This window comes from Saccopteryx leptura, chromosome 2 (genome assembly GCF_036850995.1).
Source record: "Saccopteryx leptura isolate mSacLep1 chromosome 2, mSacLep1_pri_phased_curated, whole genome shotgun sequence".
NCBI lineage: Eukaryota > Metazoa > Chordata > Mammalia > Chiroptera > Emballonuridae > Saccopteryx > Saccopteryx leptura.
Window position 1 is genome coordinate 170,955,791 of NC_089504.1, and position 27,332 is coordinate 170,983,122.

Below are 27,332 nucleotides of genomic sequence, written 5' to 3' on the forward strand. Positions count from 1 at the left end.
ACCAACCTGCCACCATCTGTGCTGCCCTCGTATGTATAATAAGTAACAAAGGCTATGTCGGTTCCATCTGGTCCTCCATGTGGTTTCTTCGGGATCCCGAAACAACACTAGACCAATTTTCTGGGTTTAGACCTCCTACATTACAGACACTCAGTATCAATAGTACCCTAAACCACAAAAAGAGAAACAATTGGATAATATATGCTTCCTGCTGAAAGAATCCTACCACCACCTTTTCAAAGGAATCAAACTTGAGTCTGATCAACTATTTGGATTCAGCTACCAATTTGAAGGAGATGAGGACAGGGGAACTTAAACTACATGCTGAGAGTGCTTACAACACAATACAGATCGTCAGAAATTGTCTAGATCAAAGAGCACCCAGTTCTGCTACCAACAGCACAGAAAATAAAGGAATGTCAGAAGAACCAGTAGACTAAAGAGACTTGTTAAATTATAAAATGGGCAAGGCAAAATTATAGTGTCTAACATTTAATCAATCAAATATAAATACATGCAAGGTAGTAGTTACTATAAAAAGTCTAGTGGTTACCTGTGGCGGATGGGAAGGATCAGTAATTGCAACAGGCACAGGGAGGGGCTTCCTGGGTGGTTGGAAATGTTTTTCTTGATTTGCATGGCTGGGTGCAAGAGTTACAAGAGTATTCTCCTTGTATAATTTATTTGTTTTGTGTGGTTTTCTTTATCTTTTGAAGTTGACTTTTGAATTTAAATGCAAGGTTGAATCCTAAACTATAGTCAATTCATTTCTGTAGATTCTTAATTATTATCATATTACCCAACACAATTATTATTCCTCTAGGCTTAATGCTATCCATCAATTCAAAGGCAAATTATTTTCACAAAAACAACCAATTAAAAAAAGTAAGTTGAAAACTGAAATTTTATATCTTAATTGGAATGGAGCCTGCAGAGGTGTATACATTTAAAAAAAACCTCATCAAACTGTACATTTAAAATGAGTCCTCACCTCCTTCACATTTTTCCTGCTTTCCTGCCAGCATGATGGCTGGGACTCACTGGAACTCATCCTCAACCATGCAAATAACCTGGAGATGAGGGAGTAACTTGTTCAGAGGAATGTTAGCCCCTGCATTACCATTTGGAGGACAGCGCCTTATGACTGGGAATATTCACTTTCAAGTTAGATGATAGAGAAATAAGGTCCTTTCATTTTCCTACAGTTTTTTTAAAACAATTCAAGTAAATATTCTTTCAAGTTTTATTGAGAAATAATTGACGTACATCACTGTGTAAGTTTAGAGCACACAGCATGATGGTTTGACTTATCTATATTGTGAAATACAGTAATTATCCCAGCAGGGTTAGGTAACATCTCCTTCTTATATAGATATGATAAAAAGAAAAGAGAAATATTTACTCTTTGTGATACTCCTAAGATCTACTTTCTTAACTTTCCTATATGTCATACAGCAGTGTTAGAGTCATTAGACTGTACATTACATCCCTTGTAACTATTTATCTTATAAATAACTGGGAGTCTGTACCATTTAGTCACCTTCCTCAAATTCTCCCTTCCCATTCCCTTCACCTCTGGGAAATACAAGTCTGATCTCTTTTTCTGAGTTTGCTTTTTCATATATATTCCACATATAAGTGAGGTCACACAATACTTGTCTTTCTCTGTCTGACTTATTCAACTTAGCATGATACCCTCTCCATCCATGTTGTTGCAAATGGTAGGATTTCCTCATTTTTTATGGACATTCACGTTGTTTCCATGTTTTGGTTATTGTAAATAAATCTGCTATAAACATAGGGATGCAGATATCTTTTTGAGTTAACGTCTTCATCTCCTTTGAATATAATCTCAGAGTGGAATTGCTGAACCATATGGTGGCTTCATGTTTAATTTATACTTCTTTCCATAGTGGCTGCACCAGTTTACATTCCTACCAACAGTGCACAAGGGTTCCCTTTTCTCCACATCCATGCCAGCATTTAATATCCTTGTCTTTCTGATGATAGGCATTCTGACTGGCATGAGGTAATATCTCACTGGGGTATTGATTTGCATTTCCCTAATGACTAGTGATGTTGAGCATCTTTCCATGTACCTGTTTGCTTTTTGTATATCTTCTTTGAAGAAATGCCTGTTCTGGTCTTTTGCTTATTTTTAATGGGCAATATGGAATTTTTTAGTATTGAGTTGTATGAGTTCTTTGTATATTTTGGATATAAGGTTTACAAATATTTTCTCCCATTCTATATGTTGTCTTTCCAATTTATTGATGGTTTATTTTGCTATGCAAAAGGTTTTTAGTTTGATGCAGTCCTATTTGTTTATTTTTTTCCTTTTCTGCTTGTGCTTTAGTTGTCATATGCAAAAATTTATTACCAAGACCCATGTCCAGGAGCTTTATTTCTATGTTTTCTTCTAGGAATTTAATGGTTTCCAGCCTTACCTTTAAGTCTTCTTCTTCTTCTTTTTTCTTTTTAAGTGAGAGGAGAGGAGAGACAGAGATTCTTGCATGCGCCCTGACCGGGATCCAGCTGGCAACCCCCATCTGGGGCCAACTGGGAATCGAATCTGGGGGCTTCCACAATCTGGGCTGATGCTCCAACACTGAGCCAAGCAGCCAGGGCCATATTTAAGTCTTTAATTCATTTTGAGTTAATATTTCTGAGTAGTGTAAGATATGGGTCCAGTTTTATTCTTTTATATGTAAATATCTAAGTATCCCAACACCATTTATTGAAAGATTGTCTTTTCTTCATTGAGCATTCTTGACTCCCTTATCAAACATTAACTGACTATATATGCATGGGGTTATTTCTAGGCTCTTGATTTTGTTTCATTAGTATTTGTCTGTTTTTATGTGGGTACTGTACCATTTTGATGACTGCAGCTTTATAGTATTGCTTGAAACCAGGATGTGTGATGTCTCCTGATTTGTTCTTCTTTCTCGGGATTTCTTTGGCTATCCAGGATGTTCTTTGGTTCCATATAAATTTTAGTAGTCTTTTTCTACTTCTGTTAAAAAATGCAATTGGAATCTTGATAAGGATTGCAGTAAGTCTGTAGATGGCTTTTGGTAGTACTGCCATAAAAATAGTATTAATTTTTCCAATCCATAAACACAAAATGCCTTTCCATTTATTTGTTTTTCTTACATTTCTTCTTCAATGTCTCGTAGTTTTCAGAGTAGAGATCTTTCACTTTCTTATTTAAATTTATTCCCAAGTGTTTTGTTGTTTTTGATGCTATTGTAAGTGAGATTAATTTCTTTTTTGTGGGGAAAATTTATTGTTAGCTAGTGTATAGAAATGTTACTGATTTTTGTATGTTAATTTTGTATTCTGCAATTTTTTTATTAGATCTATTTTTTTAAATCAGTGAAGCCATCTGATCTTGGGCTTTTCTTTGTTGGAAAATTTTTGATTACTGATTCAATCTTCTTACTAGAAATTGATATATTTAGATTTTTTTTAAAGTTCCTCCTGATGCAGTCTTGGTAGTTATATATTTCTAAGAAGTTATTAATTTTTTTCTAGGTCTAGTTTGTTGAAATATAGTTGTTCCTAATAGTTTCTTGTGATTCTTTAAATTCTGTGGTATCTGTTATAATGTCTCCTTTTTCATTTATAATTTTGTTGATGTGGGTCCTATCTTTCTTTCCATGGTTAGTCTAGCTAAAGATTTGTCAATTTTGTTTTCAAAGAACTAACCCTTCATTTTATTAATTTTTCCTACTACTTTTTGTTTCCAACCGACCAGTGCAACTTGGGGAAACTCCACATGTTATTCTGACATGACTTATTTTTCAGTAATTTGGACTGGATTTCGGTGATCATTACTTTTTATTAGGTGCTCACATTCAGATTTTAAAAACCTGGTGTAGGCCCTCATTCACAATCCTCTTATCAATAATTTTGCAGAAATTATATTTTCTTTTTCTAAGTGGGAGAAAGGGAGATGGAGAGACAGACGCATGCACACATCCTGACCAGGACCCACCTGGCAAGCCCTGTCTGAGACCAATGCTTGAATCAAACGAGCTATCCTCAGCATCCAGGGCCAATGCTTGAACCTGTCAAGCCACTGGATGTGAGAGAGGAAAAGAGAGAAGAGGGAAAGGGAAGGAGAGAGAAGAAGATGGTTGCTTTTCATGTGTGCCCTGACCTGGTATCAAACTTGGGATGTCTGCACACCAGGCCAACACTCTATCCACTGAGCCAACCAGCCAGGGCCTAGAAATTACATCTTTCTGTTTTAAAAAATTGGGTTTAAATTTTATCTTCTCTTGTCTTCTGTACTACTTTCCAAGAATTAATACAGGGTAATTTCATTCTCAGTCACTCCCAGTGCCAAGAAATAGAATTCTTATAGTCCAAAAGACAGAAAAATAAAAAGGAAAAGGAAGAAATGGAACCATTTCAACTAGTCATTAATAAGTAAGCAAAAAGAGAGTTAAATAAAAAGGAATGATTAAAATTTATTTTTTTCAAAAAGTTTAACTACATCAAGAAAATGCTCCAAGTCATTTATTAAAAGTATGGAAATTATTTCAGTGTCATTCTCCTTTATGCACATGACTCCATTGGGTTTTGTTTTATTTTATTATCACTTGAAAGTTAACTAGAATTGCAAATATCAGTTTCTCTGAATAATCACCATGAAGTCTTACAAAAGAAAGGCAAGGGATATAATCTTAGTCTAAATTTTTGGATGTCTTTCTAGTTAAATGTCATTAACAGTAGCTTCCTTGAGGATAACTGCTCTTATTTATTCTACTGAAGAGACTTTTTAATGGTTTATTCTGAATAATTAGATATCATGCTTGACTTTCACATACTATGAAAATTTTGATTTTTTATTCTCTATGGTAACAACTAACTTGGAGCCTGTTTCTTTTCTCTTTTAAATATGTATTTATTTTTGTGGAGGTTGAAATGGGGAATGTACAAATACACAAAGGCAGAGGATGTATGAGCAGTTAAGATGAAGAGAACCACGTGTACCCTCCACATTTCATCCACACCATTTTCACACCCTGGTGCTATTTATCCAACACGTGATGCTCCTTCTTCCCCTTTCATTCTCAGACTACTGTTCCTCACTCATGGCTCATTGTCAACTAAAAACCCATCTCCATCATCATGCCTTCCCTGATCATCCAGACAGACTCAAGTGTTCATGTCCCAGCTAGGGAATACTTTCCACTATTAACATTTTTAGAGTATGCAATTACAGTATCATCTTTTTAATTAAAAAACACCCCCATAATTTTCACATTTATACTACTCACAAAACTGTTCTTTTTCATCAGGTTACTTACTTCTGTAGTCACTATCTGCTGGTATTCTTCCAAAAGTTCCACCATAAGGTAAGTGTAATTCCCTAGAACAGCAAAGGAACCTCATGGCTTATTTAAAACACCAGGATCTGGCAGACATTTCAGCTGGGAAGCATTTTGGTTCTTCCTCTGGTCCTATCCTTGGTTGGCTTTTCACCCAGAAAAGCAGGTCCCATAAATATTTTAAGGGGTAACAGGTCATATCCTAGTACCTCTCTGCCCTGTGACCTGAAGAAGAGAAGGCCTGCTTGAGAAGGCTGCAAAGCCCTGGCTGAAGGGCAAAGTCGACAGCTGATTGCCAACTGAGCCCATGGAACAACCACTTTCTACTCCAAAGGACGGTTTCCCCCATACCATCATTTGTGGTTCAATTAGGTCAGTTTTTTCCCTCAAATTATTTTTTTTCTGAATATATTTAGAAAATTGTCATGTTCTTATGCTTCTACTTTTATTAGTAAAGCCTATTTCTCTAGGAGTCTATATGTCTGGTGCCAGTAACATGAATAAAATAGCTTATTTTCATTTTCACATTTCTGCCAAGACATAATAACTCCTCCAGAAGGGACAACATCTGCTCGTGTAAGAGAAATGGCTACAGCCTCTTCCTTGGTTTTCTCCAGGCTTTAGACTCCAAGGAGATTAGCCCTTCTCCTCCTTTTAGATTCCTTATATTTTTGTACAGAAATTTATGAAAAAGGGAATTGATATGCTGAAGTGTTAATTAAATAACAATCCTATGAAAGATAAAAATGAGCCTAAATGAAGGAAATGAGAAAGGAAAATAAAGAAACAATGAAGATTTAGAGATTTTAAACCCCTTTAAAACCACTAATAAACTATCTCTTCAGAGATCAAAAATTCTGTGATAAATATTAAAATGATTCTGCTTTCAAGTTTTAGTTTATTTACTGTTAATATGTTACTATTGTGCTTTCCTAGACTGAGACTAATTTTTAGTATATGTGCTGCTGAAGTGAGCATGACTGAGACTAATTTTTTTTTATTTTAATGGGATGACATTGATAAATCAGGGTACATATGTTCAGAGAAAATATCTCTAGGTTATTTTGACATTTGATTATGCTGCCTTCCCATCACCCAAAGTCCAATTGTCTTCTGTCACCTTCTAACTGGTTTTCTTTGTGCCCTTCCCCTCCTCCAACACCCTCACTCTCCTCACCCCCAGCCCGTAACCCCCAAACTCTTGTCCATGTCTCTGAGTCTCATTTTTATGTCCCACCTATGTATGTAGTCATACAGTTCTTAGTTTTTTCTGATTTACTTATTTCGCTCAGTATAATGTTCTTAAGGTCCATCCATGTTGTTGTAAATGATCCAATGTCATCATATCTTATGGCTGAGCAGTTTTCCATAGTATATATGTACCAAAACTTTTTAATCCACTCGTCCACTGACAGACGCTTGGGCTGTTTCCAGATCTTTGCTATTGTGAACAATGCTGCCATAAACATGGGGGTGCATTTCTTCTTTTCAAACAGTGCTATGATGTTCTCGGAGGATATTCCTAAAAGTGGTATACCTGGATCAAAAGGAAGTTCAATTTTTAATTTCTTGAGGAATCTCCATACTGTTTTCCACAGTGGCTGCACCAGTCTGCATTCCCAGCAGCAGTGCAGGAGGGTTCCCTTTTCTCCACATCCTCGCCAAAACTTATTCTCTGTTGTTTTGTTGATGAGCGCCATTCTGACTGGTGTGAGGTGATATCTCATTGTGGTTTTAATGTGCATTTCTCTAATGATTAGTGATGTTGAGCATTTTTTCATATGCCTATTGAGCATCTGTATGTCCTCTTTGGAGAAGTGTCTATTCATTTCTTTGGCCCAGTTTTTGATTGGATTGTTTGTCTTCCTGGTATTGAGTTCTATAAGTTCTTTATAAATTTTGGTTATTAACCCTTATCAGACATATTTTCAAATATGTTCTCCCATTGTGTAGATTGTCTTTTTATTCTGTTCTTATTGTCTTTAGCTGTGCAAAAGCTTTTTAGTTTGATATAGTCCCATTTGTTTATCCTGTCTTTTATTTCACTTGCCCGTGGAGATATATCGGCAAATATATTGCTGAGAGAGATGTTGGAGAGCTTACTGCCTATGTTTTCTTCTAAGATGCTTATGGTTTCACGGCTTACATTTAAGTCTTTTATCCATTTTGAGTTTATTTTTGTGAATGGTGTAAGTTGGTGATCTAGTTTCATTTTTTTGCAGGTAGCTGTCCAATTTTCCCAACACCATTTGTTGAAGAGGCTGTCTTTACTCCAATGTATGCTCTTACCTCCTTTGTCAAATATCAGTTGTCCATAGAGCTGTGGGATTGTTTCTGGGTTCTCTGTTCTGTTCCATTGATCTATATGCCTGTTCTTATGCCAGTCCAGGCTGTTTTGAGTACAATGGCCTTATAGTATAACTTGATATCCGGAAGTGTGATACCCCCTATTCTTCCTTTTCAAGATTGCTGAGGCTATTCGTGTTCTCTTTTGGTTCCATATAAATTTTTGGAATGCATGTTCTATGTCTTTGAAGTAAGTCATTGGTATTTTAATCGGTATTGCATTGAATTTATAAATTGCCTTGGGTAATATAGACATTTTAATGATGTTTATTCTTCCTAACCATGAGCACAGTATATGCTTCCACTTGTTTTTATCTTCCTTCATTTCTTTTATCAGTGATTTATAATATTCCAAGTCTTTAAGCACCCTGGTTAAATTTATTCCTAGGTACTTTATTTTTTTGGTTGCAATGGTAAAGGGGATTGCTTCCCTAATATCTCTTTCTGACAGTTCATTATTAGTATATAAAAATGCCTCTGATTTCTGAGTATTGATTTTATATCCTGCCACCTTGCCAAATTCATTTATCAGGTCTAGTAGTTTTTTGACTGAGACTTTAGGGTTTTCTATATACAATATCATGTGTCTGCGAATAATGATAGTTTTACTTCTTCTTTTCCAATTTGGATGCCTTTTATTTCTTTTTCTTGTCTGATTGCTGTGGATAGGACTTCCAGAACTATGTTGAATAAGAGTGGTGAAAGGGTCACCCCTGCCTTGTTCTTGATCTTAAGGGGATTGCTTTTAATTTTTGCCCATTGAGTATGATGTTGGCTGTGGGTTTGTCATAGATGGTCTTTATCATGTTGAGGTATGTTCCCTGTATACCCCCTTTGCTGAGAGTTTTGATCATGAATGGGTGCTGGACATTATCAAATGCTTATTCTGCATCTATTGAAATTATCATGTGGTTTTTCTTCTTTTTTTTTTGTTTATGTGACGAATCACATTGATTGATTTGCAAATATTGTACTAGCCTTGCCTCCCAAGAATAAATCCCACTTGATCATTGTGTATGATTTTTTCATATATTGCTGGATCCGGTTTGCTAATATTTTGTTGAGGATTTTTGCATCTAAATTCATCAGGGATATTGGCCTATAATTTCCTTTCTTTGTGTTGTCTTTGCCTGGTTTTGGAATCAGAATTATACGTGCCTCATAAAAGGAGCTTGGAAGTCTACTTTTCTCTTGAATTTTTTGAAATAGCTTGAGAAGGATAGGAGTTAGTTCTTCTTTGAATATTTGGTAGAATTCACTTGTGAAGCCATCAGGCCCAGAACTTTTCTTTTTTGGGAGTTTTTTTATACCTGTTTCAATCTCATTTGTTGTAATTGGTCTGTTTAGGTTTTCTGATTCTTCCAGATTAATTTTTTTTTTTCATTTTTCTGAAGCTGGAAACAGGGAGAGACAGTCAGACAGACTCCCGCATGCGCCCGACTGGGATCCACCCAGCACGCCCACTATGGGGTGACGCTCTGCCCACCAGGGGGCGATGCTCTGCCCATCCTGGGCGTCGCCATGTTGTGACCAGAGCCACTCTAGCGCCTGAGGCAGCGTCCACAGAGCCATCCCCAGCGCCCGGGCCATCTTTGCTCCAATGGAGCCTTGGCTGTGGGAGGGGAAGAGAGAGACAGAGAGGAAAGCGCTGTGGAGGGGTGGAGAAGCAAATGGGCGCTTCTCCTGTGCGCCCTGGCCGGGAATCGAACCCGGGTCCTCTGCACACTAGGCTGACGCTCTATCGCTGAGCCAACCGGCCAGGGCTCAGATTAATTTTTGGAGGATTATATGTTTCAAAAAATCTCTCCATTTCATCTAGGTTGTCTAGCTTTTTGGCGTACAGTTCTTCATAGTATTTTCTTTCAATATTTTGTATTTCTGTTGTGTCAGTTGTTATTTTTCGACTGTCATTTCTAATTTTATCTATTTGAGTCCTCTTTCTTTTTTTCTTTGTGAGTCTAGTTAAAGGTTCATCGATCTTGTTTACCTTTTTAAAGAACCAGCTCCTGGTTTCATTGATCCTCTGTATTGTTTTTTTAGCCTCTAAGTCATTTATTTCTGCTCTGATCTTTATTATTTCCTTCCTTCTACTAGCTCTGGCTTTACTTGCTGGTTTTTTTGTTTTGTTTTTTTTTGTTTTTACTTGCTGTTCTATTTCTAGTTCTTTTAGATGCAGGGTCAAGTTGTTTATTTGAGATTTTTCTGGCTTCTTGAAGTCAGCTTGTAATGCTATGAACTTCCTTCTCATGACTATTTTTTGCTGTGTCCCATAAATTTTGAGTTGATGTATGCTCGTTATCGTTCGTTTCTAGAATTTTTTAATTTCTTCTTTGATCTCAGTGTTAACCTATTCGTTATTTAATAACATGCTATATTTAGTTTCCAAGTGTTTGAGTATTATTTTGTTGTGGTTGATTTCTAGTTTAATGCCATTGTGATCAGAGAAAGTGCTCAATATGATTTCAATCTTCTTAAATTTGTTGAGACCGTTTTTGTGTCCTATATGTGGTCTATCCTAGAGAATGTACCATGAGCACTTGAAAAGAATGTATATTCTGCTGCTTTAGGGTAAAAGGTTCTAAAAATATCTATTAAATCGAGTTGATCTAGTATGTCCTTTAAGTCTGCTGTTTCTTTGTTCATTTTCTTTCTTGAGGATCTATCTAGTGATGTTAGTGGGGTATCGAAATCCCCTACTATTATAGTATTGCTCTTGATGTTGTCCTTTAAATCCATAAAAGTCTGCTTTATATACTTAGGTGCTCCTATATTAGGTGTGTAGATATTTATAACGGTTATGTATTCCTGTTGGATTTCTCCCTTTATCATTATGTAGTGACCTTATTTATCTCTTACTATAGTCTTTGTTTTAAAGTCCATTTTGTCTGATATATGTATTGCTACCCCAGTATTTTTTTCATTTCCATTTGCATGAAATTTTTTTTCCATCCTTTTACCTTCAGTCTATGTGCATCTTTTGTTTTAATGTGTGTCTCTTGTAGACAGCATATGTATGGGTTGTTTTCTTATCCATGCAGCTACCTTATGTCTCTTGATCAGATCATTTAATTCATTTACATTTAAGGTTAATATTGATATGTAATTGTTTATTGCCATTTTATTCTTTAAAACTATATTCTTCTTTTGCTATATTCTTTTTCTCCTTTGATCTGTATACACCAGGCCCCTTAGCATTTCTTGCAGCCTTGGTTTGGTTGTAGTGAATTCCTTGAGTCTTTTTTTTTTTTTTTGTCTGTAAAGCTTTTTATTTCTCCTTCAATTTTGAATGATAGCCTTGCTGGATAAAGTAGTCTTGATTGTAGGCTCTTGTTCTGCATTACTTTGAATATTTCTTGCCATTCCCTTCTGGCCTCAAGTGTTCCTGTTGAAAAGTCGGAAGTCATCCTTATGGGGGCTCCTTTGTAGATGATAGTCTTTTTTTCTCTAGCAGCTTTTAATATTTTTTCTTTATCACTTAGCTTTGGTATTTTAATTATTATGTGTCTTGGTGTCAATTTCTTTGGGTTTCTCTTTAATGGAGTTCTCTGTGCTTCTTGAACTTGTGAGATATTTTCCTGCCTTAATTGAGGGAAGTTTTCAGCTATGATATGTTTGAACAAAGTCTCTACCCCTTGTTCTTTCTCTGCTTCTTCAGGAACCCCTATGATGCAGATGTTATTTCTCTTCATGTTGTCACAGAGCTCTCTTAGAGTTTCCTCAGACCTTTTGAGTCTCATTTCTTTTTTCTGCTCTGCTTCCATGCCTTTATTTATCTTGTCCTCTGACTCACTGGTTCAATTCTCAGCTTCATCCATCTGCTTTTAATTCCTTCTATTGTGTTCTTCATTTCTGATATTGTATTTGTAATTTCTGACTGTTCCTTTTTATTATTTCAATGTCCTTTTTTATATTTGCTATCTCTTTATTTAGGTGTTCGTAATGACCATCTATTGTTCTAATATCTTTGAGCATCCTAACCATCGTTATTTTAAACTCTGCATCTGGTAATTTGATTATATCTGACTCATTCAGGTCCTTTTCTGGGGAGTCTCTTGATTCATTTGTTTTGCAATTCTCTGCTTTCTCATTTTGCCTGTGTAAAAGAAGGTTTTGGCCACTGGAACCCACTGGGTTTGGCCTCTGTGTTCCCTAGATTTGGTCTGTCTGCAGGCCTGCCACCCCCTCTGCTGTTGCTGCCTAGGGCGTTCGGGTATGGACGTTGCTGGTTACTGCCCACGGGGGCTGTTGCTGTGGTTTCCACATCTCCTTCATAGGAGTGGCTGTGATCATGTACTAGGGTGTAGAAGCCTCGGTGTCCTTGGCCTTTGCTCCTCCTGCGGGTGGTGTTATGCTTGGCCCTGAGGGCAGGGGTGAGCACCTTTGCCCAGTGCGGGTCTCCACCTGATTCCAGGCTTTCGCCCTACCCTTGCAGGCGGACCCAGTCGTGGGACGGCTGCAAGCCTTGGCTCCACAGCCCAGGCAGGACTGCGTGCCCATGCTCAGTAGCGTGACTCTTCCTGTTCCAGGCTTTTTTTTTTTTTAAATAAATTTTTATTTTAATGGGGTGACATCAATAAATCTGGGTACATATATTCAAAGAAAACATTTCCAGGTTATCTTGTCATTTAGTTCTGTTGCATACCCATCACCCAAAGAGAGATTGTCCTCCGTCACCCTCTATCCAGTTTTCTTTGTACCCCGCCCACTCTCCCTCCTCCCCTCCCCCCACCCCCCGTAACCACCCCACTCCTGTCCATGTCTCTTAGTCTCGCTTTTATGTCCCACCAATGTATGGAATCCTGCAGTTCCTGTTTTTTTCTGATTCGCTTATTTCACCCTGCACAATGCTACCAAGACTCCACCATTCCGCTGTAAGTGATCCAATGTCATCATTTCTCCTAGCTGAATAGTATACCATGGTGTATATGTGCCCCATCTTCTTCATCCAGTCCTCTATTTTTTTTTTACAGTGATTAAAAGCCTTTAAGCAAACTCTTGGCCAATACAGCAAGAATCCATAAAAGAGTAGTGTCCTTAACATGTTCACCAAGTCCAAGTTGGCCCCATCACCATGCCAAATCCCTGAAAAATGCAACCCAACCACAGTCCAGTCTGTTAGGAGCTGTCACAGGGAGCAGGAGTCCAGGAAAGTTCCACACAGAAAAAGTCCGCATGGCACTGGAATTGTTGTCACCATTCTATACTTTGCAGCTCATGTCCAAGTCCCAATGACCGCTGCTTCTAGCTGGTAATGATTCAGGTAGACTGGAAAAAGCCATTTGCAGCATGCGTGGATATGGAGCTTCTGTTCTCCTCTGCCTGGAGAGTTGAGACCAGGTTGCTTTTCCCTGGAGCTCTGTGACTGTGGCATGGTAAAGAGAACCTCGGGATACACTAAGCTGGGTGGCAAAGGTAAATTCATAATACAAGTTGACAAAAGGAGGAAAGAGAGCTCTAAATTAGGAGTAGGTCCCAGCCTGAAATATGAGTGGGGCATTGAGGTAGGAGGGATAAAGGAAACACTATATATTAAGCAAAGCAGCAGAAAATAGGACTATCAATACCCACAACAGAGATCTTTGAGGGAAGAATAAAAAACCTGACTATTCAGGCAAAATATAGTTAAGTGGCCCTTGTGCAAATGAGATCAGTTTACCTGCTTCTTGGAAGAAATACCCTAGGCTCGTCCACAGTGTCGTAGATAGGGCTGACGGCCCTCGGCACCTTCAGCCTTCAGTGGCAAACCCCAGCATTCTGGGCAAGGTTAGGTCATAGGTGGCTGGAGCAGGGCTGGAAGAGACTGAACCCTCCCTTAGAGGAGCAAGGGGGAAGTCCACCTTCCAGTGTCCCTGTTTCCTCACAGCAGAGGCATGTAAGCCTGGCAGGCTTTAGCTCAATGACCTTCCTTTCCACTATTGAAGCATCACCCAGATGGCATCCTATGAGACCCCTTTGGGGCATTGGAGCCTTTAAGGTTGTATCCTAAAAGCTGGTAGTTCCCCTGATCTCTATTGGGCTTTTTCTGTCTCTAGGTATCTTAAAAGCCATTCTCAGAAGATCTTGCTGAGGGGTTTGAGGATCCCCATCTGCCTATATAAATCTTTTCCATATATCTGGAGCTATTTGGAAAAAGAAAAAACAGTGTTATTAGCTAGATCTAATAAAGAAGGTAGTAGTTTGCAGGCGAAAAAGATTTGGTGTCTCCTGTTCATCAGCATTCAAAAGAAATGTAAATTTTTTTTTTTAAGTAAAAAGCATGATATGGTAGACCTGTAGGAGTCATTGGCCTGGTGTGCAGGATTCCCGGGTTCGATTCCTGGCCAGAGCATACAGGAGAAGCGCCCATCTACCTCTCCACCCCTCCCCCTCTCCTTCCTCTTTGTCTCTTTTCTCCCGCCCACAGCCAAGGCTCCACCGGAGCAAAGCCACTCCGGGCACTAAGGATGGCCCCATGGCCTCCGCCCCAGTTGCTAGAATGGCTCTGGTTGTAACAGGGCAACACCGCAGATGGGCAGAGCATTCCCCCCTGGTAGGCATGCCAGGTGGATCCCAGTCAAGCGCATGCAGGAGTCCGTCTGACTGCCTCCCCATCTCCATCCTCAGAAAAATACAAAAAATAAATAAATAAAAGAAAAAATACTAAAAAAGAGGGGGGGTCATTCCATTGTGCTAAAGCTACAGGGAGCATGGAGTGAGCTTGAGTATGTCCTATGAAACATGGAGCTCTATGTTGACATATAAGTCTTTGAAGAAGGAGGAACTGCTGAAATAGTTTATCAGCATTTTTCCCTAAGACAGCAGTCTTTATAGTGGAAACACCATACGTAAATATTTGCTGTCTGTCTATAGATTAAGGGGAGAATATGGCAAATGCTGAAAAGCCATGATCTTTGTGCCCCTCCCTTCCTACAACCCCCTCCCTCTCCTCCCCCCACCCTGTAACCCCAACACTGTTGTTCATGTCTCTGAGTCTCATCTTTATGTCCCACCTATGTATGGAATCATATAGTTCTTAGTTTTTTCTGATTTACTTCTTTCACTCAGTATAATGTTATCAAGGCCCATCCATGTTGTTGTAAAAGATCCTATGTCATCATTTCTTATGGCTGAGTAGTATTCCATAGTGTGTGTATATATATATACCGAAGCTTTTTAATCCACTCGTCCTCTGATGGACACTTGGGCTGTTTCCAAATCTTTGCTATTGTGAACAATGCTGCCATAAACATGGAGTGCATTTCTTCTTTTCAAACAGTGCTATGGTGTTCTTGGGGTATATTCCTAACAGTGGTATAGCTGAGTCAAAAGGCAGTTCAATTTTTAATTTCTTGAGGAATCTCCATACTGTTTTCCACAGTGGCTGCACCAGTCTGCATTCCCACCAGCAGTGCAGGAGGGTTCCCTTTTCTCCACATCCTCGCCAGCACTTATACTGTGTTGTTTTATTGATGAGCGCCATTCTGACTGGTGTGAGGTGATACCTCATTGTGGTTTTAATTTGCATTTCTCTAATCATTAGTGATGTTGAACATTTTTTCATATGCCTTTTGGCCATCTGTGTATCCTCTTTGGAGAAGTGTCTATTCATTTCTTTTGCCCATTTTTGGATTGGATTGTTTGTCTTCCTGGTATTAAGTTTTACAAGTTCTTTATAAATTATGGTTATTAACCCCTTATCAGACATATTTTCAAATATGTTCGCCCATTGTGTAGTTTGTCTTTTTATTCTGTTCTTATTGTCTTTAGCTGTGCAGAAGCGTTTTAGTTTGATAAAGTCCCATTTGTTTATCCTGTCTTTTATTTCACTTGCCTGTGGAGACAAATCAGCAAATATATTGCTGCAAGAGATGTCATAGAGTTTATTGCCTGTGTTTTCTTCTAAGATGCTTATGGTTTCACGGCTTACATTCAAGTCTTTTATCCATTTTGAGTTTATTTTTGTGAGTGGTGTAAGTTGGTGGTCTAGTTTCATTTTTTTGCAGGTAGCTGTCCAGTTTTCCCAACACCATTTGTTGAAGAGGCTGTCTTTACTCCATTGTATTGTCTTACCTCCTTTGTCAAATATCAGTTGTCCATAGAGCTGTGGGTTTATTTCTGAGTTCTCTGTTCTGTTCCATTGATCTATGTGCCTGTTCTTATGCCAGTACCATGCTGTTTTGAGTACAATGGCCTTATAATATAACTTGATATCTGGATGTGTGATACCTCCCGCTTTTTTCTTCCTTTTCAAGATTGCTGAGGCTATTCGTGTTCTTTTTTGGTTCCATATGAATTTTTGGAATATGTGTTCTATATCTTTGAAGTAAGTCATTGGTATTTTAATCGGTATTGCATTGAATTTATAAAGTGCTTTGGGTAATATAGACATTTTAATGATGTTTATTATTTCTAACCATGAGCACGGTATATTCCTCCACTTATTCGTATCTTCTGTGATTTCTTTTATCAATGTTTTATAATTTTCCGAGTACAAGTCTTTAATCTCCTTGGTTAGATTTATTCCTAGGTACTTTATTTTTTTGGTTGCAATGGTAAAGGGGATTGATTCCTTGATTTCTCTTTCTGACAGTTCATTATTAGTGTATAAAAATGCCTCTGATTTCTGAGTATTGATTTTATATCCTGCCACCTTGCCAAATTCATTTATCAGGTCTAGTAGTTTTTTGACTGAGACTTTAGGGTTTTCTATATACAATATCATGTCATCTGCGAATAATGATAGTTTTACGTCTTCTTTTCCAATTTGGATGCCTTTTATTTCTTTTTCTTGTCTGATTGCTGTGGCTAGGACTTCCAGAACTATTTTGAATAAGAGAGGTGAAAGGGGGCACCCTTGCCTTGTTCCTGATCTTAAGGGGATTGCTTTTAATTTTTGCCCATTGAGTATAATGTTGGCTGTGGGTTTGTCATAGATGGCCTTTATCATGTTGAGATATGTTCCCTGTATTCTCACTTTGCGGAGAGTTTTGATCATGAATGGGTGCTGGACTTTATCAAATGCTTTTTCTGCATCTATTGAAATTATCATTTGGTTTTTCTCCTTTCTTTTGTTTATGTGATGAATCACATTGATTGATTTGCAAATATTGTACCAGCCTTGCCTCCCAAGAATAAATCCTACTTGATCATGGTGTATGATTTTTTCCATATATTGCTGGATCCGGTTTGCTAATATTTTATTGAGGATTTTTGCATCTAAGTTCATCAGGGATATTGGCCTATAATTTTCTTTTTTTGTGTTGTCTTTGCCTGGTTTTGGAATCAGAATTATGCTCACCTCATAAACGGAGTTTGGAAGTCTTCCTTCCTCATGAATTTTTTGAAATAGCTTGAGAAGGATAGGAGTTAGTTCTTTGAATATTTGGTAGAATTCACTTGTGAAGCCATCAGGCCCAGGACTTTTCTTTTTTGAGAGTTTTTTGATAGCTGTTTCAATCTCATTTGTTGTAATTGGTCTGTTTAGGTTTTCTGATTCTTCCAGATTGATTTTTGGAATATTATATGATTCAAGGAATTTGTCCATTTTATCTAGGTTGTCCAGTTTTTTGGCGTACAGTTCTTCATAGTATTTTCTTACAATGTTTTGTATTTCTGTTGTGTCAGTTGTTACTTCTCCACACTCGTTTCTAATTTTATTTATTTGCGTCCTCTCTCTTTTTTTCTTTGTGAGTCTTGTTAAAGGTTCATCAATCTTGTTTACCTTTTCAAAGAACCAGCTCCTGGTTTCATTGATCCTCTGTATTGTTTCTTTAGCCTCTATGTCATTTATTTCTGCTCTGATCTTTCTTTATTATTTCCTTCCTTCTACTAGCTCTGGGCTTTACTTGCTGTTCTTTTTCTATTTCTTTTAGATGCAAGGTTAAGTTGTTTATTTGAGCTTTTTCTAGCTTCTTGAGGTATGCCTGTAATGATATAAACTTCCCTCTCAGGACTGCTTTTGCTGTGTCCCACAAATTTTGAGTTGATGTATGCTCATTATCGTTTGTTTTTAGGAATTTTTTAATTTCTTCTTTGATCTCAATGTTAACCCATTCATTATTTAATAACGTGCTATTTAGTTTCCAAGTGTTTGAATGTTTTTCAATTTTTCTATTGTGGTTAATTTCTAGTTTAATGCCATTGTCATCAGAGAAAGTGCTTGATATGATTTCAATCTTCTTAAATTTGTTGAGACCGCTTTTGTGCCCTAACATGTGGTCTATTTTAGAGAATGTACCATGAGCGCTTGAAAAGAATGTATATTCTGCTGTTTTAGGGTGAAAGGTTCTGAATTATCTATTAAATTGAGTTGATCTAATATGTCCTTTAAGTCTGCTGTTTCTTTGTTAATTTTCTTTCTTGAGGATCTATCTAATGATGTTAATGGGGTATTGAAATCCCCTACTATTGTAGTATTGTTGTTGATCTCGCCCTTTAAGTCCATCAAAGTCTGCTTTATATATTTAGGTGCTCCTATATTAGGTGCATAGATATTTATAATGGTTATATCTTCCTTTTGGATTGCTCCCTTTATCATTATGTAGTGACCTTCTTTATCTCTAACTATGGTCTTTGTTTTAAAGTCCATTTTGTCTGATATAAGTATTGCTACCTCAGCTTTTTTTTCATTTCCATTTGCGTGAAATATTTTTTTCCATCCTTTTATCTTCAGTCTGTGTGCATCTTTTGATTTAAGGTGTGTCTCTTGTAGACAGCATATGTATGGGTTGTTTTCTTATCCATGCAGCTACCTTATGTCTCTTGATCAGATCATTTAATTCATTACCATTTAAGGTTATTACTGATATGTAATTGTTTATTGCCATTTTTTTTCTTTAAAACTGTATTCCTCTTTTGCTATATTCTTTTTTTCCTTTGGTCTGTTTACAACAGATCCCTTAGCATTTCTTGCAGCCTTGGTTTGGTTGCAGTGAATTCCTTGAGTTTTTGTTTTTTTTTTTTGTAAAGCTTTTTATTTCTCCTTCAATTTTAAATGATAGCCTTGCTGGATAAAGTAGTCTTGGTTGTAGGTTCTTGTTCTGCATTACTTTGAATATTTCTTGCCATTCCCTTCTGGCCTCAAGTGTTTCTGTTGAGAAGTCAGAAGTCATCCTTATGGGGGCTCCTTTGTAGGTGATAGTCTTTTCTTCTCTAGGAGCTTTTAATATTTTCTCTTTATCATTTAGCTTTGGTATTTTAATTATGATGTGTCTTGGTGTTGGTTTCTTTGGGTTTCTCCTTAATGGAGTTCTCTGTGCTTCCTGAACATGTGAAATGTTTTCCTGCCTTAATTGGGGGAAGTTTTCCACTATAATATGTTTGAACAAAGTCTCTATCCCTTGTTCTTTCTCTTCTTCTTCAGGAACCCCTATGATGCGGATGTTATTTCTCTTCATGTTGTCACAGAGCTCTCTTAGAGTTTCCTCAGACTTTCTGAGTCTCTTTTCTTTTTTCTGCTCTGCTTCCGTGCCTTTATTTATCATGATCTCTAACTCACTGATTCGATTCTCTGCTTCATCCATCCTGCTTTTAATTCTTTCCATTGTATTCTTTATTTCAGATATTGTATTTGTCATTTCTGACTGATTCTTTTTTATTATTTCAATGTCCTTTTTTACATTTGTTATCTCTTTATTTAGGTTTTCGTAATGGCCATCTATGATTGTTCTAATATCTTTGAGCATCCTAACAATTGTTATTTTAAACTCTGCATCTGATAATTTGGTTATATCTGATTCACTTAGGTCCTTCTCTGGGGATTTCTCTTGGTTTATTTGTGTTGTATGTCTCTGCCTCTGCATTTTCTCTTCACGGGAGTGGCTGTGATCACGTGCTCAGGTGCACAAGCGTTGGTGGCCTTGGCCTTTTCTCCGCCCCTGTGTATGACGTTATGCTCGGTCCTGAGGGCCCTGGCAAGCAACTTTGCTCCACTGCGGGTCTCCGCCTGTTTCCGGGCTTTCGCCCTGCCCTTGCAGGAGAAGCCCACTGAAGGAGCGGCTGCTAGCCTTGGCTCTACCTCTGGGCAGGACTGCGTGCCCAAGCTCAGCTCAGTAGCGGAACTCCGCCTCTTCTGGGCTTTTGGCTCCACCCCCGCGGGAGGAGCCGGGTACCAAGTCCGACCGCAAGCCTGGGTTGCACGGGCGGGGTAAGGCTGTACTCCTCTGCCCTTGCTCAGGGGCCGGTCTCCACTCTTTCTGGGGTTTCCGCCTTTCTCCCAGAGGCTGGATTACAGGCTGCCGGTGGCAGCTGAGCTTGACCGCTTTTGCATGCCCCCTTCTCCCCAGCCAGGCAAGATTGAGCTCACACCTAAGCCCAGTGGTGGCCAGCTGGCTTCCGCCCCTGCCAGCAGAACCACGCTTTTGTCTTCTGCTGCCACCCACCCTCTGGCACACCTTCAGCCACATGGGTGGGGCGTTGCAGCTCGGACCCTAAGACTTACTACTGTAGTCCCAAAAGCTCCCTCCTTCTATGCGACTCTGTTCTGAATGCCACGGGGGAGCTTGTTTGGCTGCTCTTCTGCTTCCCTTTGCTGGTATTGCTGTTTCCGGGGGAAATATTTACTTCAGCTTTGGGGAGTTACTCGTCCCAGGGGTTAGGGTGGCTATCTCCCAAAATGTTTCTCCCTGTGCCTTCTGGATTGCACTCTCTTCCTGTTATTCTGGTCCTCTCCTCTCTCCCCCCGTCCCCAGGAGCCCCGGGTGAGTGGTTGTTAGAGAGATGTTCTGCGCGGTCCCTTTAAGAAGGATCCTGGGTCTGAGAAATCAGACTCTTTCTCACAAGCAGTATCCTGACTTGTTTCCAACTAAATACTGTCCTTATGCCTCTTCTGGGCTCTGGGGCTGCAGGCTGGGCCTTTGTTCCTGTGGCTCAGGACCCTTTCCCCTCTGCTAAACTCACTTCCCGCCACGTGAGTCTCTCCCTGCTGCCGTTCGCTCTGGGGAGCTGGGCAGCCCTCTCTGCATTTCTGCTTTTCCTACCAGTCTTGGTGTGGCTTCTTCAGTGTTCCTTGGTTGAAGAGTCCTCTTAGTTTAGTCCAAAGTTGGTTTTTCCAAATGATAGTTCATAATATTAGTTTGTAATCCACTTTGGTTCTGGGAGGTAGATGTTGGTACGTCCACCTACTCCAGCGCCACCTTGTCTCTCCCCCATTGTGTTCTGGGCTTTTGGCTCCACCCCCGTGGGAGGAGTCTGCTCCCAAGTCAGGCCACAAGCCTGGGTTCCATGGGCGGGGCAAGGCTGCGCTCCTGCGCCCTTGCTCAAGGGAAGGTCTCCGTCACTTTCAGGGGTCCTGCCCCCCCCCCCCACAGACTGGATTGCAGGCAGCCCACAGCTGGGCTTGACCACTTTTTTTTTTGTTTTTTATTTTTCTGAAGTTGGAAACGGGGAGGCAGTCCGACAGACTCCCACATGTGCCCGACCAGGATCCACTTGGCATGCCCACCAGGAGGTGATGCTCTGCCCATCTGGGGCGTTGCTCTGTTGCAACCAGAGCCATTCTAGTACCTGAGGCAGAGGCCATGGAGCCATCCTCAGTGCCAGGGCCAACTTTGCTCCAATTGAGCCTTGGCTGTGGGAGGGGAAGAGAGAGAGACAGAGAGGAAGGAGAGATGTAGGGGTGGAGAAGCAGATGGGCGCTTCTCCTGTGTGCCCTGGCCGGGAATCAAACCCAGGACTCCGGTACGCCAGGCTGTTGCTCTACCACTGAGCCAACCGGCCAGGGCCTGGGCTTGATCACTTTTGCATGCCTCCTCCTTCCCAGCCAGGCAAGACTGAGCTCACACCTGGGCCTCAGTGGTGGTTAGCTGGTTTCCCCCCTTGCAACAGAACCGTGCTTCCGCGTCCCACTGCTGCCTGCCCTTGGGCAAGTCTTCAGCCATGTGGGTGGGGGCACTGAAGCTCAGACCCTAAGACTCACTACTGTAGTCCCAAAAGCCCCCTCCTTCTAAGCAACTCTGCTCTGAGTGCCGTGGGTTGGTGTCCTGCTTTTCTTTGCTGGTATTGCTGTTTCCAGGGGAAATATTCACTTCAGATTTGGGGAGTAACTGGTTCCAGAGGTTAGGGTGGCTGTCTCTCAAAATGTTTCTCCCTGTGCCTCCTAGATTACACTCTCTTTCTGCTACTCCGGTCCTCTCCTCTCTCCCCGTCCCCCAGAGCCCCAGGTGAGTGGTTGTGAGAGAGGTTTTCTGTGCGGTCCCTTTAGGAAGAATCCTGGGTCTGAGAAATCAGTCTCTTTCTCACAAACAGTATCCTGTCTTGTTTCCAGCTAAATACTGTCCATACACCTCTTCTAGGCTCTGGGGCTGCAGGCTGGGTCTTTGTTCCTGGGATTCAGGACCCTTCCCTCTCAGCTAAACTCATTTCCCACCACATAAGTCTCTCCCAGCTGCCATTCGCTCTGGGCTGCTGGGAAGCCCTCTCTGCATTTCTGCTTTTCCTACCAGTCTTGGTGTGGCTTCTTCAGTGTTTCTTTGTTCCTTGGTTGAAAAGTCCTCTTAGTTTAATCCAAAGTTGGTTTTTCCAGATGATGGTTCTTAAAATTAGTTTTTAATCCACTTTGGTTCTGGGAGGTGGAAGTTGGTACATCCACTTACTCCATCACCATCTTGTCTTCTCTCTCTGAGACTAATTTTTAAATTTCAGGCATTTAGAATTGGAGTTCAACTCAGACTATTAAAGTGAGAATGTAATTCTTTAATGTTGTTGTAACTGAGTGCCTAAGCTCTAGAGTACACATGCTGCATGTGCCAATTAATATCCAAACATCACAATGTATGTCAGCACTATAAAACATTAGTATCAAAAAGAAATGTTCCCTTTTTGATGATAAAATGACATTAAACACTTAAAGATTTGCTGAGGGCCTATTTTGGTCTAGGCTCTGAGGATGGGAAGGGATTGGAGAAGGGGCTGGGTAAGGTTGAATGAGGATCCAAGTGCGGAAGGGAAAGTCAGGAAATTAAGAGCATAGTACTTGCTTTCATAAAGTTTTCACAACTCTCCTGAGGAATGATAGGACAGGTTAAGGGAAAAGACAGTGCTATAGGTATGCCAACAATTGGGTGCTGACAACACAAATAGGTAGCCTCATTTTCAAATGGCAGATCCACCTTTTCATAAAGCCCAGTATCCAGGATTTTTCTGCACAGATCCAGCTGAGGAGCTAAAAATACCAGTAGCTCTGTGTGTGTGTGTGTGTGTGTGTGTGTGTGTGTGCATGTGTGTGTGTGCATGTGCACTTTCCCCTTAGGACCTATATTATGCCTACTTCCCAATCAAAAAGATCAACTTCAAGTGTGAAAACAGGTTTCATTTGCTATTGTTTAGAAAGCTTTTTTTTCCCTTTTAGCTCCAGAGTTCTTTGCAAGTCTAAGGAAGCTTCACAACTCAAAAGGCTAATAATATCAAGAGTATAGGATCCAGAGCCAGGAAATGGAGGTCTGTCCCAGCTCCATCACTTAGAAACCATAGACCTTGAGAACATTCTCTTTCCAGTCCAGCTTCTGAGAAAAGGATTAAGGAAAGCACTTTGTATAGCAGAGATAGAAATAAAGGTAAGTTTATACAAGATGATGAAATTGGGTTTAGGTTGAGACCATTCACTGAAATCATACACTATACCAAGAATCAGAAAGACCCAGAGCAATTTAAATTTTCAATTCATGATTCAGCTGCCCCTCCTGAACTGAGCTCTAATCCATGGTGGTATTTTACCCTGGGAATAACTGCTCAGCTTCACTTCCTATCACATCTCTTTCACTGGGCCACATCAGCCATTGCTAACATAGAACAAACACTGTACTCCAGTCCTTCTATGACTGATGCTGAGGCTCTTCCTCAGGTCTTAGTACCCTACATGTGGTACTTTGCTTACCTCCCTTGGAGTAACAGACACATTATTGTATTATAATGACTTCACCCTTAATTGGCTGGCAAAAGATCATGTATTATTAATCTCTGTATCCCTTCAGAGTATCTGGTAAAGGTGGACAAGGAATGAATGAATGAATGAATGAATACACATAACTTTCTGCCCACAAAGAATAGAATTGCGACTATGTGTTTATGTGGGTTTTCCCAAAGCACTCTCACTTTCAACATATTTCTATAAGTGATTTGAGATACAATCACATATCATAAAGTTCACTCAGTTAAAGTGCACAATTCAGTGTGTTTTAGTATATTCAGAGTTGTGCATCCATCACCACTATCAAATTGCAGAACGTTCTCATCATCCCAAAAATAAACTCTACTCATTAACAGTCACTCCTTTCTCCCCACTCCCTAGCAACCACTAACCTACTGCCTGTTTCTCTGGACTTTTAATTAATCTTGTTACACACATACAGAGCACCAAGAATTGAATCATTCTCCTATGACTGAAATATATAAAATCTGAGGCAGCTCTCATCTGAGGCAATATAGAAGCATGGAATCAACTTTCTGATCTGTGACCCTGGACATGTGTTGAACTGAATTTACTTTCTTCATGAAATAGAGAAGTGTACATAGTGTATGAGGGCACCTCAGATTATAACAACAACCCAAATAAAAGTAAACCAACAAACGAAAGGGAAACAGGCTCATAGATACAGAGAACAGATTGATGGTTGCCAGAGGGAAGGGAGTTGGGAGTTGGGTGAAAAAGGTGAAGGGGTTAAGAAGTACAAATTCAGAGTCACAAAATAGCCACAGGGATGTAAAGTACAGCATAGGGTATATAGTCAATAATTGTAATAACTATGTATGGTGTCAGGTGGGTACTAGACTTATGGGAGGTGGGGAATCACTTCATAAATTATGATTATCTAACCATTATGCTGTACACCTGAAACTAATATAATATTGAATGTCAGCTGTTATTGACAAAACTTAAAAAAAGAAAGACGTACAAAAATCAACCAACAAAATACCCAACAAACAAACGAAAAATAAAGCCAACCAGCAAAAATAAAAACACCCCATGGCTACAATTTCAATGCCCCACCTTCGGCTGCCTTCCCTGGGCTCCCTTAATAAATGTATCTATATACTTCAGATTCCACAACAGATGTGGGTCAGCCCTCCTCCCCTAGAAAAGCTGTGTCCTCCGTTTCTTTCCCCTTGGCCCGGGAAAGGGACACCGCAAAGCTGGGAAGCGAAGGCTCAGAACCGCGCCCACAGGAAGCCTCGCCCAACCCCGGGACCCTCCTTGGCGGCGCGCGCACCGGAGCGAGAGGGCGCGGACCGGGAGCGGGCCATAGAGGCCGACAGCCAATCCTGGCGCATAATGGGCGGGGCTCCACTTGACAGTGGCGGTCGCTGGGCAGCCGAGCCCGGCGCAGCGAGCGGAGCGGCGTCCCGGGCGCGAGCGGCTCTGGCGGCGGCTGCTACGGCGCGGGCTGCCCATCGGCCCCGGCCCTGGGCGCGGCCAAGTAGCCTGTGGTGGCGGCGACGGTGTTCCGGCGATGCTGTGGGTCTCCTCGAACGCCAGAGCCCTGGCCTGTTCCTAAGGTAGCGGCCCCCTCCGCCCCCGGCTCGGGGCACCGGGTTTTTGGGCCAGTGGTGGGCCCGCTGGGGGGCGGGAGTTGGGCGGGGCTCCGCGACTGCGCGGCCGTCCCGGTGAGGAAGAGGGAGGGAGCGAGTGTGTGAGTGTGAGTGTGAGTGTGTGTGTGTATGAGGTGTGTGTGAGTGTGTGTGTGAATGTGTGAGTGTGTGTGTGAGTGTGTGTGTGAGTGTGTGTGTGGCGGGGGGAGACTGTCTCTGGACAGCAGCTGGCAGCATCCCCATCCTCCTGCCTCCTGCCTCCATGTGGTTTGAAAGGGAGTTTTTTTTCAGGAGAATGTTTGATGCTGAGACTTTCGAAATCAGATTGGTGTTCCCCTGGTCCGCGCCTTTAAGAGAGGCAGCCCCCTCCAATTAGGGGCATTTAGGAGCCCATGCCACTTTCTGACCCAAGCAGCATTCCTGACACAGGCCCTTCCTTGAGGACATTCGTCTGTGGGAACCCCCTTTTGCTTAAAAGCAGTGCAACAGGTAAACAATGTCCGTCCCCATTTTCTCTCCCCTACAATGGGCTCTACCAAGGTCTGTGCTCTAAGAGCTTCAAAAATGAGTCAACGGACCTTAACTTCTAATGAAAGCCCCCATTCACCGTGTGTCCAAGCTCCCAGTGATTACTTCTGTGAAGTTTTGAATGCCTTATTGCCACATGCTTTCCCTGAGCCCTGGCTACTCTAGAGAGCAGGGAAGGGAGGGGAGGTTGTGGCTCAGTTCTCAGGGTGACAGGTGGAAACAAAGAATACAGAGCACATGTGCCCACTTGAAGATAGGAGAAAGTGTCAGCCTTCAAATCAAGATGGGTTATTAGGTAAGGATTTTCACTTTACAGAACTTTCTCTGAAGCAGAGAAGTAATTAGAGCCAGAATTAGTTTCGCACAATATTGTAAGAACACAAAGCAGCTCGGGGTAGAGGTAGTAAAAGCAGGTATCCCATTGGCTTGAAATTAGCAGATCTCAAAAAACATTTGTTGAATTCTATCTAATTCTAATCAATCTGATACCATTCTGATCACATATGTGGATTCTCAGTTACTTTATATCTTACCAAGGCATAGTCACCCTGTAAGACAGCTTCGTAATACCAACTTCTGTACCCTGGGGAGACCCTTAGCCAAGGACAGCAACGTTTCTGTAGTTCATGTGATTTACCCCCATAGCAGGTCACATCATATCTATAAAAACATTTACATCATAAAGAGAAGGAAACTTCCTTAGTCAGTGGTGACAGCACTGTGTTGATATATTAAACACATTTTATGTGCCAGATATATTACTAGGTGTTTTATTAATATTACTTTAATTCTTACAATCACTCTGATGAGGTATGATTACTTTCTCTATTTTAGAGTTTATGTGTTTTTCCCAAGATTCCTCTGGGAATCCACCACTGTTTGCCTGTGCCTGGCAGGTGTTTTCACGAAGGGGTGGCATCAGGGACTCCTAGACTCTCCTCCACCCCCAGTCCTCAGCATGCAGATCAGATGGACATTTCCAGACATAAACTCCTTGCCCTTTCAGATAAATTGTTTCTGAAGACAGGTAACTGAGTTTTTCCCTCACGAGCAAACACAGAAGTCTCTACCCTCACAGCCATCAAGTCTATTTTAGGTCTGCACATTTACATACATCCCAGCAGTTGGCAGCAACACATCCCCTTTTGTGTTCACACTGGTACACTCATACTCCTGCAGAACTATCAGGGGATTTCTGACAAAGGCCAACGAAATGAAAGGAAAGACTGAAAGGAAATATTGTAGAAAGGTAGTTCTAGTCTAAAGAATCCCTGGATTGTCTTCTGTGACCAGAAAGGAAACTCACCTCGGTCCCTGGGAGCAGGAAGCAGCCTTCTCCATAGTGTGATATGCCATGTATATGTTGTAGCCTGTTGTCAACACCGTTGAAGATATGTGCTCACCATATACAAACCTGTTTACATGTTGTCTTGCGATGTATGTGGCCACACACTTATTTCTGATTTGATTACTTGCTTTTACACTTAGGCAGTTGTCACTTTGCTGAGCAGTATCAAAAACTGATGTCACAGTTGTGACACAGTAAGTTTTGAAGCTTAGCCGAAAACAGTTGTGTCTTCTATAATCAACAGCCATTGTTTTATTACTTCCCTT

At 40.6% G+C, this 27,332-nt stretch overlaps 1 protein-coding gene across 2 annotated transcripts in view; it reads left to right on the forward strand.

Annotated features, from left to right (window-relative positions):
* The first annotated feature begins 24,974 nt into the window (after positions 1-24,974).
* The window catches only part of FRY (FRY microtubule binding protein), a 569,880-nt gene continuing 567,522 nt past the window's right edge, over positions 24,975-27,332 (forward strand). The window contains exon 1 of one of the 2 annotated variants that reach the window (XM_066369318.1): positions 24,975-25,157. The gene's annotated coding sequence lies outside the window, so the exon portion shown is untranslated. The remainder of the gene's footprint in view (positions 25,158-27,332) is intronic. The other variant, XM_066369317.1, reaches the window with a different exon arrangement.